At 42.6% G+C, this 12356-nt stretch overlaps 1 protein-coding gene across 2 annotated transcripts in view; it reads right to left on the bottom strand.

Moving 5' to 3' along the window:
* The window catches only part of DNMBP (dynamin binding protein), a 111659-nt gene extending 100086 nt beyond the window's left edge, over positions 1-11573 (bottom strand). For both annotated transcript variants that reach the window (XM_059054681.2, XM_067024880.1), the window contains exon 1: positions 11173-11573. The gene's annotated coding sequence lies outside the window, so the exon portion shown is untranslated. The remainder of the gene's footprint in view (positions 1-11172) is intronic.
* Between the last annotated feature and the right edge of the window lie 783 nt (positions 11574-12356).

Below are 12356 nucleotides of genomic sequence, written 5' to 3'. Positions count from 1 at the left end.
TCATGTCTACAGTGATCCAGATATTATAATTACTGAACAGCATCTAGACAGTGGCAGCAAAAAGACCAGGTAATGAACACTATAGGTCTGAAGACCATATGTATTAGTATTATGCTCCACAGTCTGGCTAGATGCTCAAGAATACAATACAGGACCCCCAACAGGAACAAACAAAGGTCTGGTTTTAATGTAAACTCATTCTCCTCTTACCTGACCCTCCAGCGGTTCTGTTTCCTGATAAGCAGATCTAAACTGTAAGACGATAATATCCCAAGGAGGTTCTGGCACTGAGCCCCAGAAATCCTTAAAGCAACAGACACTGTCTAAAAGAAGAAAACCAGACCACTCCCTTGTTACTCCATTCCCTTCTCTGACTCTAGGGAACATGAAAACGCCTTGCCAAAGAGAAGTTATAAAATTCCTTCTGAGGCAAAATGTTTTTAAATAGAGATGGTCTGCTGTTGATTATGTCATTCCCTGTCACCTGGAACATTTTGTAAGACTCCTTGGAAATGACCTCTGGGCCAGACCAAGCTATATGGTGGGCTGGTGAATCCTTTCTATTTATGGAGGCTGAATAACTTGGAACCTCCTAGAGTGACTGACAAAAATGTAAATTAACACACATCAGGACAATAAGGTTGCATCACAAACCATTTTTAAAAATCCAGAATGTGGGAAACTATATGACATAATTCTTTAACAAAATAAACTATAATCAAAAATTAAAATGAAGGGCTTCCCTGGAGGCGAAGTGGTTAAGAATCCACCTGCCAATGCAGGGGACACGGGTTTGAGCCCTGGTCCAGGAAGACCCCACATGCCGCGAAGCAACTAAGCCCGTGTGCCACAACTACTGAGCCTGACCTCTAGAGCCCATGCGCCACAACCACTGAAGCCCTTGCACCTAGAGCCCATGCTCCGCAACAAGAGAAGCCACCGCAACGAGAAGCCAGCACACCACAGTGAAGAGCAGTCCCCGCTCACCGCCAACTAGAGAAAGCTGGCACACAGCAATGAAGACCCAACACAGCCCCAAATAAATAAATTAATTAATTTTTAAAAATTAAAATGGAAATGGAAGGAAAGGGAACTTATCAATTAAAAGCTACTTAAGAAACATATTAGCTAAATGCAATGGGTGCCATTTCTTGGATCCTGATTCAAACAGATCAATTGTTTAAGAAATTGAAACAAATGGGAGAAATTTTGAACACTGACTAGTTTCTTGATTATATTAAGGAATTACTGCTGCTTTTTTTTGAAGGTGACAGTAATGGTATTGTCATATATAAATAAAAGGGAATCCTTTTTGTTTTCTAAGTCGCTAGTACCAGAGGACCTACAAAAGGCAAAGGGAGGTGGAACATAGGAACCAACTCAGCTTTCTACATCTTTTTTTTTTTTTTTTTTAATTTTATTTATTTTTGGCCGCACTGGGTCTCCATTGAGGTGCGCAGGCTCCTCATTGCGGTGGCTTCTCTTGTTGCAGTGTGCAGGCTTTCAGTGGTTGTGGCATACGAGCTTAGTTGCTTTCAGAAGTTGTGGCTCGCAGGCTCAGTGGTTGTGGCCCATGGGCTTAGTTGCTCCGCGGCATGCGGGATCTTCCCGGACCAGGGCTCGAACCCGTGTCCCCTGCATTGGCAGGCGGATTCTTAACCACTGCGCCACCAGAGAAGCCCAGCTTTCTACATCTTAAATTGAGTGTTGGCTACGTGGACATTTATTGTATTGTTCTTTATTCATTTTTGCAAATCTTAAATACGTTATTAGGAAAAGGTCAAAAAGCCAAAGAATGCTACCTGGATTTGTAGTTTCAGAGTCTTTCCCTTTTTGAGGTGCCACCCGTTTCTGACTGTAAAGTCGATGACACAGGATCTGGGGAGGAGCTCCCTGAGCAGTCCCAGCTGCAGACAAAATCCTCTCAGCCCCTTCACATCTCACAGAGCACTGCTGAGTAGTGCAGCGAACGTGAAAAAAGCACAACTGTCAATAACCACGTGACCATATAAGTCACTCCTGTTCTTCAGTCACCTGCTTACCTGAGGCCTGCTATGGCACACTGGTTAAGAGGGTGGGCTTTGGAGAAAAACAGATGTGAGTTTGATTTCCTGTTCTATCACTTAACAGCAATATAAACTTTAGGGCAAGTTTCTTAACCAATTTGTACCTTAGTTTCTCCATATGCAAAATGAGGATTACAACAGCACCTTCCTTATAAAATTGTTCTGAAGATTAAATAGGAATGCATTTAGTACTATAACTGGCTAAAATATTAGCTGCTGTTATTATATTATTGCTGTTGTTTTATATTCCTTTCCCTTCATTTGAATTCAGACTGCTAGTGAAACCAAAGACATATTCATAATTATAATTAATAATATACTTATTGCTATCATCATTGTTGTAGGAAAGAAAAAGAGACATATCTGATTAGAGTAGAAAATAGGGACATGGAAGTAAATTAGAATATATATGGACAGTCTGGATCAGATTCGAGGGCCAGGTAACAAGTGTCAAGCAGCAGAATAACAGTAAGCAAAATAACAGTAAAGTAGTATTTCAGGGCCATGAATCAGACAATGGTCTATACAAGATAGACTGGGTCTATGGCACTGGGCTCCAGGACAGCATTTTGGTGTATTTGTGGCAACCCAGTTTTTTTTTTTTTTTTTTTTTTTTAGCACCCTACAGAGTGCTATTTCATATGATTGAGCCTTGCTTTATAATAAAGTGACCAGGTATATGCAGCATGACTATTCATCATGACAATCCTGAACCAGATCCAGAAATGAGACAGAAATGCCAAAGGTTTCTGCACGGCTGGGGATGGGAGGAAAGAATAAACTAGAAAGCGGGAGGACACGGGGTGGGAGGCTGGGAGTTCAGCACAACTCGGCACATTCACTGCAACTTTTTCTGCTGATGGGACAGATCATTTATCGTAAGAGAATCAATCACCTCATGAAAACAATGCAGAGTGTGTGCTGGGCCCAGAACCCATGGCTAGAACGTCAGCAGTGACTATTCTCTCTGGGGCCCTATTCCCACCGTGTGCTTGTCAGCAACACAGACACTCACACTCCACTTTCAGAAACCACAGACCCCACAGGAGCGGCTAAAACAGATGCAGAGAAATTAGCTCTGCGGCTGGGCTGACAGTTATGCTTACAAGGTCAAGGAAGAAATGGGGACTCTACTAGTTTATTGAACCCATGCATTTAAAGGAGGCTAAGAGAACTTTCTTCCCTTACCCCTCCCTTAAGATTTCCCCTCTCTGTATCACAGAGCTGCCTCCTTACAGACTGACTCATTTTGTGGGTTCCATCTGTTGAGGGCATGCTATGTACCAGGCAAGGCTAAAAGGTGTTTGGGATTTATCAGTGAATGAAACAAAGGTTCCTGCCCTTGAAGAACTTCCTCCTCGAGGGATGGGGAAGGCAGACAACAGCATTTTAGGAAGTGACAGGTGTTTTGGCAAAATGAAAAAGCAGGGTGAGTGAGGAGTGAGGAGGAGAGGGCAGTTGGATATTGAATCCACCAGCTGAAAAGAATGTTAACTTAAAAATTCTGTCACTTCCTGCAATTTATGACCACGCTCCCTCACCAGTCACCACACTAGCAGAAGGTGATTAGGGAAACAAGACAACAGCGTTGGGTTTATTTCAGGGTCAAAAGAAGATAAATTACAACTATTTTCTTCATACTTTTTTTTTTTTTTTGCTGTATGTGGGCCTCTCACTGTTGTGGCCTCTCCCGTTGCGGAGCACAGCCTTCAGACACGCAGGCTCAGCGGCCACGGCTCACGGACCCAGCCGCTCCGCAGCACGTGGGATCTTCCCAGACCGGGGCATGAACCCGTGTCCCCTGCATCGGCAGACGGACTCTCAACCGCTGCGCCACCAGGGAAGCCCTTCTTCATACTTTTTATTTTCTGAAAGATGAATGCAAATGTGGTCTAAAGAAGGAAGGTGCCCACTGAACTGAAGCAAAGCGACATCAAATAGACTTCTCCCCTTCCTCTCCTCCAAGCTAGTCCTCGGTCTGCTGGCATGTGGCCTATGACTTCTCCGCACTCGGAGGCCGGGCTGCCTGTGCACTCCCACACAGCCTGTTCGAAATGTTCCAAGTCATCAGCAAACTGTAATCCCAGCCCTATAAGCTAATCATATCTTTCTTATTGCTTTTTTGGGGAAGATCAATCAAAGCAAGACAAACAAGAGTTGATGACCTAAGGTTGAAAAAGGAGGGGTGATACAAAATTATATAGCCCAATGTTAGGTGCATTCTCCTCCTCCAAAAAGTAGCCCCTCTATTCCCATCCCCCAAAAAAAGATCAGAGAGAGAGAGAAATAAACATTTTAACAGTGGTTGATGCTAAAAGGCAGGATTAAAGATTTGCATTCCTATTTGCAAATTTTCTACAATTAAGAGGTATAATTTTTATAATTAGGGGAAAATAGTTTAAAAAAAAACCCAAAAACCCAATCATGAACCGAAAGAGATAGCCCTGAGACTACTGCACAACACCCTAGCAGTTATGGCTGCTAAAGAGCTACCTGCTGAACCATGTCAATATTTTGTGAGATATACTTAGGTGAGATTTATACCCGGAGCAGAGAGTGATCCACAGAGTAAGGAAACTATAATTTTACATATCTTATATTTACAATCATGCTGACGACTACAGTTATGCTGAATATGGCGCTCTCATTCTTCACAACAGCTTTTTAAATTCTGACTCAAAGCAGGAGGAAAAAGCTGATCTAATGGTGAAATAAGCTTATATTGGAATTGTGAGATGTTTACCATAAATTTATATACATAGGGTTCAGAAATATTGAAGACTTTTATTAATCTTCTTATGCTTGAAGCTTAAGATTAGCTTAGGATTTTGGGTTGCAGCCTCCTGATGCCATCTTATTTCTTTGGAGACAAATCATGAAAGAGTATTTGACAAGGCTTAATATCCATTTATGATGAAAATGCTCAGTAAACTACGAATACATAGAGGAGAACACCTTAACCTGACAAAGGTACACCTAAAACCTAAAACAAACATTACATGAAATGGGGAAACTTTAGACTCATTCTCTTTAAGACTGAGAACAAGACAAAGATGTTCACTAGCATAGCAACTGTTTGGACATTGTCCTGGAAGTTCTGGTCAATGTTGTAAAGGAAAGATAAAAAAGAAGTATAAGGATGAGAAAGGAACAACAAAACTATCACTATTTTCAAAGGATATGATTAACTATGGGGGAAAAGAAACAACAGAAAACAGGAGACTATTTGAATAAGACAGTGAAGCCAGGCTGTGAAATACAAGATTAGCTTACAATAATCAATACCTTTTCTCTTAAACTACCAATAGCCAACTAGAAAATAAAAGTAATAGAAATAGACATGATTCACAATAGCAACAAAACTATCAAGTATTAGAAATTAATTTAACCAAGAATATACTCCTAGACCTTTATGGAGAAAACTTTCAAGTTCTAATAAAGGACTTAGAAATGAACTGATGAAGTATTTAGGGGTAAAGGGTCATGATGTCTGCAACTAATAACTCAAATGAGTCAGAAAATGCATAGAAATGAAGAGAGGGAGTAATAAAGCAAATATGGCAAGATGCTAACATATGGTGAATCTAGGTAAGGGATATACCGGAGCTCTTTGTACTAGTCTTAGAACTCTTCTGTTAGTTTTAAATTATTTCCAAATAAAACAAAAATTCTGGAAAAAAAGCTGAATAAATGGAGAAACACATTACATACTCTTGAATGAAATAAGTTAATATCAAAAAGATGTCAAGCCTCTCACAAATAATTGATAAATTCTATATAATCCCAATAAAAATTCCTCAAAAATTTGAGGAACTTGATAAACATATTCCAAATGTTATATGGAAAAATAATGGCACAGAAGTAGCTAAGAAAACTCAAAAATGAAGAACAGAGGGGCTTCCCTGGTGGCGCAGTGGTTGAGAATCCGCCTGCCGATGCAGAGGACACGGGTTCGTGCCCCGGTTCAGGAAGATCCCACATGCCGTGGAGCGGCTAAGCCATGGCTGCTGAGCCTGCGCGTCCAAAAAAAATAAAAAATAAATAAAAAATAAATAAAAATGAAGAACAGAGATGGGGCACTTGTTGTGCCAGTCATGAGGATGTATTATCAAATCACTGTAATAAAATCAGAGCAATAAAAAACAGAGCAAGAACTGACAAACTAATGTAACAGAAAAGAGGCTTAGAGATAGACTGATGTATCCATGGGAACCATATAGGAGAAAGAGGGTACCACAATGAAATGGAGGAAAGCATGGGGTTTTGGGATATGTTATTGGAAAAACCGGCTCATTAAATGGTGAATAATAGGGCTGGATTCCTATCTAACACCATGTGCAATGTGGGCTCTAGATGAATTAAAGAAATAGCTATGACCTAGGGACTGGGAGGGCCTTCTTAAACAAAACTTTAAAAACTCTAAGCCAAAGAATTTATTTATCTGATGACATTGAAATTACGAATTTTTCTTGATGAAAGGACAACAAAGACAAAATTAACATATGAGAAGATATCTACAAAGTTACGATAAGTGAACACCTATAAACTGTCTTCCACAAGTCAACAGCAACACAGATAGTAACTCCAATGGAAAACAGGCTAAGACAGGGATAGGTAATTTACAGATGAAACTATATGCATAAGAGATGCTCACAATCATCAGTAACCAAAGAAATACAAATAAAAATGACACGGTATCACTTTGCACCTATGAGATTATAAAAGGTGGAGAGCTAGAGAAAGCTGAGTGCTGGTTGGGACATGAGGATACAGGACCCCTCGAACACTTCTGGCAGGAGAGAGAGTGGTGCAGCCATTGTGGGGAGGAATCTGGCACAGTTTGATCAAATTCAGGACATGCAAGCCTATGACGCAGTGATTCCCTTCGAAGTGTATATCCCACAAGTATATCACACAGCTTTATAAGTAGACAGGTATGAAGATGATCATTGCAGCAATGTTTGTGGTGGTAGGAAGTAGAGACAACCTGAGTATCTATCACACAGAGAGGAGATAAGTAAAACTGTGGTTCACACACACAGCATGGAATATAATGCAGCATTTGGAAGCAAAGAATTAGATGTACATGTAGAAACACAGGTGTATCTTAAAAAAAGTACCCAGAGAAAAAAGAAGCAAAATGAAATACAACATTACAAATTAAAATACATATAAAACAAATATCCCCACTTTGCAAGATCCTATACAGACAAAAAGAAACGTTATATGTGTTCAAATGAGCACCTGTGAAGCATGAGGTGAATGGGAGGAGAAGGGAATTAAAAACAAAAGAAATCTTTTAGGCTCCTTGCATGTTAAAAAAGAATTCAAATGACCTATGATAAAAATAAAATTAGAATTGTTTCCTTCCCCTAAGTTTTCAACTTTCCTAACAACAAAAGCAACTTTGGTTGCCAGCTTTGTTGATGAGTAACAGCTTTTCATCCTTTTTCAAGCAGGAAGGGAAAAATTCAGGGATCAGCAGAGTACTAAAGGGATCAGTGGAAAATAGTCACGAAACTGTGTTTTTGTTCTCATGACCTGACAACCTGACTGAAAAGACCCCATTACCTCTTGATTAGGAGTGATTCAGCTCAAGACACGTTGCTGGAGTCACGTTTTCATGTCCTTTGAAACGATTTACTTTCAGAACCTCTTCATATACAATCCTTTGGCCTCCTCACAGTGATTCCACACTACTTAAAATCTAAAAATTCTAGAGCTAGAGAGCACCTGGTTATTCTACAGATGAGGAAACACAGGCCAGAGGAGGATTGCAGTTTAGGCTCACACAGCTGGTATGAAAGGGAAGCTCTTACTGACTGTGCCCTTGTCCCCCTTCTGTCTCTCTGGCCCAGCAGCCAGAGTGATCCTGTTAAAACATTAAGTCATCAGAAGCTTCTCTGTTCAAAACCCTCTCCTGGCTCCCCCCTCACTCAGAGGAAAAGCCAAAATCCTTACAAAACGGCCTACACGGCTGTGTCCCGCCCCACCCCCACCGCCTCCCATCTGCTGCACTTTCCCCTCGCCCACATGGGGACCGCCTGGCCACTGTGACCTCATCACGCCTCACACATGCCAAACATGCTCCTACATCAGGGCCTGGAACTTGCTCATCTCTCCGCCTCCAGCTCACTCTCTCATTCCTCTCAAGTGTTAGATCAGGGAGGGTGGCAGGGAGGGTGACACAAGAGGGAAGAGATATGGGAACATATGTATATGTATAACTGATTCACTTTGTTGTAAAGGAGAAACTAACACACTATTGTAAAACAGTTATACTCCAATAAAGATGTTAAAAAAAAATGATTTCAGTAGAGGCCTTCTCTGACCACTGTGTACTTTGTGTGTACTGCCCCCGCCCCACTTCTTTTTTTCTCACTTACGCCTCCTTCAGGTTCTCCACAGCACTTACAATCGTGTGACCATGATCCATTCACATACTCATTGCCTGTTTGCTTCCACACCACCAGAATATCTACTGCATGAGGGCAGGGCTTTGTCTGCTTTGTTCACAGCTGTATCCCCAGCACCAAGAACAGATACAGGTGCTCCATGACTATTTGTTGAGCCTTGGTTTAACAGCTCTTTCATCACAGAGCTGATCTGTGATCTGATTTCATGACTGCTACTTTAGACCTTTCTGCCTTTCCAGGCAAGAGACTGATATCTTATAATTAGCTCCTGGCCAACGAGACTAAACGAGACTAAGTTATCCAGTCTTGAAGATTAGTTTATTCAGATGTTTTCCTAAGCAAGGCATAATAAGAAACTATTTAATATTAATTGAATTTATGTTTAAAACTTTTCATAAGTATTCTGAATGAATTTTAAGGATACTTTAGCTGAAGATCAAGAACAATTGAGAATTTCAAAGCAGATAATCTTGTAATAATGCTGTGGGGTAGGTAATACATTAACCGACTTCAGAAACGACAGAATAATAAACCTAGAAAAAATTCAAGCCTTATACCTGGCAGTGAGTATGCAAGCCTCCATTTGCATTGTAGTTTAATTGCTTTTATCACTTAAAAAAGTTCCCCAAATTTAAAAAGTACCTGTAATCTGAATAATCACTGAAGTGTCTGAAATTTGAGAAATTACTTTTTGCTTATTTAGCCCAACCTAGATAAAGTGAATGGGAGGGTTGAGAAGAATAACGCATTTGAAGATTCACTATGCATTCTGCAGAAAGGGTTTCCTTCTGAGGCAGAGAGAAATGAGTTTACTGGCTCTGGAGGCTTCCTAAATTGCAGTCTCCAAGTTTAGGGAAGATAAAAATCTAAACACATTCCATTTAACCCTTTTTCAGAACCAGAGCCTCATGGAGTCTTGCACTATGTTCTAAAAATGAACACTCACTCTTAAGTTTTAGGAGATCTAAATGACGATTCAAGAATTAAGATTTATCATGTACTTTAAGAGGAGAAAAAGTAGTGTAAGTTCTATCAGTGCTTGAGAGAGGCTCTGAATTGCCTCTTTCATGTGGATGAAAAAGGAATGTGAAAGGGTCTCTCGAGGTGAGAGGGACCCTAAGAAGGAAGGACCCAGAAAAGAAGAAACAAGAGACGAGAAAGGCTCTGCTTTGGGGCTGCAAGACAAAATAACTTGTACATATTTGGACAGATTGTCTAAGAAGATTATTATCATAACTCAGTTTTAAATTCACAGAATATGAACACTGTATAAAAGACATCTTATCACATTTTCTGAGGCAGAATGTTCTCGGCTTATTGCAAAAGTTATCTGTGTGCTGCACAGACCCCATCCCCAGGCCAAATTTTAGCTATTCTCCACCATACACAAAGCACTCTATTCCAGTCTCTGACTTTAGTGAATTTAACAAGGAGGTAATTTGAAAAATCTCTTTTCACTTATGTTAGCTCAATAATGATAAAGTGACTGGGAGTGTTGAGAACAGTGAATTTGAAGATTCACTATGCATCACACAGAATTTTTTAAAAACGTGTTTTCTCAAAACTTTGCGTCGTTGACACAATGAGTGATATATGTTTCAAATTAACACGTAAAAATCAGGGAACTTTGGAGATGGAAGGTAGTCTTAGAGATCTTTTGATTCAATAATTTAGAGAAAAACAGGTGCTGGGGATAAACTAACTTGCTCATCACCTGGAATCGATTCTACGCTATGAGAGTAATAAACGCAGCACCAACTCTAAGAAACCACACCTGCATGCTGGCAGGTACTTCACTTTTCAGTATACAACTACAGATTAATCAGTTCTGTAACTTCAGCTATACAAACACGTGAAGCTAAACTATGCTCAAACGCTAAATATTAGTGCTACCACTGGCTTGCTACATACCACAGCATCAGTGATTATGAAAGTGTTTCAACACAAGACTCTCATATTACTATAAAAGAATTACTGTAAAAATAGACCTAAAGGCAAGTTAACAATTACAGAATAATGTTCTGAGTGCCCTTCATTATTATATCAATATAAATGACATAGACAATAAAGGATAATGAGATTCCATTTAAAGTGAGGTTTTTTCATTTAAAATTTAACTCTATACACCAAGCATTCCCCACAGCACCTAATTTGCAGCAGACCTGGCCTGTTTGTAACCCCAGTATTCCTTTCACAGCACCTAATTTGCAGCAGACCTGGCCTGTTTGTAACCCCAGTATTCCTTTATTCAACTGACAGCACTGACATCCTTTTCGAGGTTAAATACTCTGAGAAATTGATGCCTGGTGGACATTACTACCTGCGACAGGAATGCAGGTGTACAAAACTCCAACATAACCAAACTTGCATCTCTAGCCAAACAGGTCTCACTCTTGTTTCTGTAAGCCATTCCCCCCTTGTCTCCCTGACGCAGAATCACGGACTCCTATTCCGACTGAATGTGACTGTGCAAGCCAGAAGAATCTCTTCATCTGTTAAATAAGGGGGCTGGACTAATGCTGGATTCTTTTCCAGCTTTCAAATTCCGCCTCATTGCCGGAGTGGCAGGGTGGTGCAGTGAAAAGAGCCCTGGGCTTGCCTGACACCATTTAAAAAGCCCACGTCTGCATCCCTCGGACTGCCGGCCACCCGGCCTCCAACTCCCCGGCACCTCCCTGGGTCCGACTGACCTGGACTGGAGAACTCCGACGAGGGCCCGGCGCCCTGCTGCCCCTCGGGGGCTCCCGGCCGGGGCAGCGGCCGCCGCAGGGCAGGGGCGGCGCAGGCCTGGCCGCCCGGCACGTTCCTCGGGGCGCGACGCGGGTCCCTTCCGCCCGCCGTCCCCGGACAGCGACCGTGGCTCCCCGCCCGGCCTCGCCCGGCCCCTGACCTGCTCTCCGCCGCCTGGCGGTCCCTTGGCGCGGCGGGCAGCTACGGCCGTCTGTCCCAGGCCCGCTGTCACCTCCGCCCCTGGAAGCGGCGGGCGGGTCAATCCTGCGTGACTCAGCGTGGCGGCCCCGCCTCCGGCCTCCCGCTCAAGCTTCCGCCTCGCGCGGCCCGCGCTGCCCGAGGGCGCCACGCTCCTTACCCGCGCGCCCACCCCTTCAGGCGCCAGCCCGGCTCTCGCACTCCCTAAAGGCCAGCCTTGGCTGCGCCCGCCCCATTACGTCAGAGGGGGCGGTGCCCCAGGACCTCCATTCGGGGAAACTGAGGCACCGGGCGGCGCGGCGCCGACCCTGCTAGGGCAGCTCGAGCGTCTGGTGCTCGCGGAGCGTTCAGTTCTACGTGCAGCTCCCGCTGATCGAAAGCTCCTTTCCTCCCTTGCCGATCCCTCACCCGCCACATTCCCCCTCCAACCTAGAAAAGGGTTAAATCCCATTTAGAGAAGCCGCATGCAGTTCCTGCCTGTGGTGCGGTCCTCTGTGCTGCCTGGAGGCAGTTTCCTTTATCACCTCACAAATACTCGGCGTTCACTTCGGTCTGTTCATTTTTTTCTGAGGAAAGTCTCTCAGGACACCTTTGAGAATTTAAGAGCAACGAACAGCAGAATGCAAGAACTAGGCAGGGCTGAGAGCACGCTTTTAACTCGTTCGTGAATCCTCGCGGGATTCCTTTTGTGTATTAATGGCCTCAAAGTCACACTGCTTGGTTTGTTGCTTGAATTTCTGTGCCTAGTTTCTGGGATCTACCTGGGGGATGCTGAAGAAGATGCAACAAGTCTGTCACTGTGAACGTACAACAGATAAACCTCTACAGATGGTCCCCACCTAAAATTGTTGGACTTGAGATTTTTCCACTTTACAATGCTGAGAAAATCGTAGGCATTCAGGAGGAACCACAGTAGAATTTTGAATTTCAATCCTTTCCTGGGCTG

This window comes from Kogia breviceps, chromosome 2 (assembly GCF_026419965.1).
Source record: "Kogia breviceps isolate mKogBre1 chromosome 2, mKogBre1 haplotype 1, whole genome shotgun sequence".
NCBI lineage: Eukaryota > Metazoa > Chordata > Mammalia > Artiodactyla > Physeteridae > Kogia > Kogia breviceps.
The sequence above is the reverse complement of the archived record's forward strand: the minus strand, read 5'-3'. Positions and strand labels throughout refer to the sequence as shown.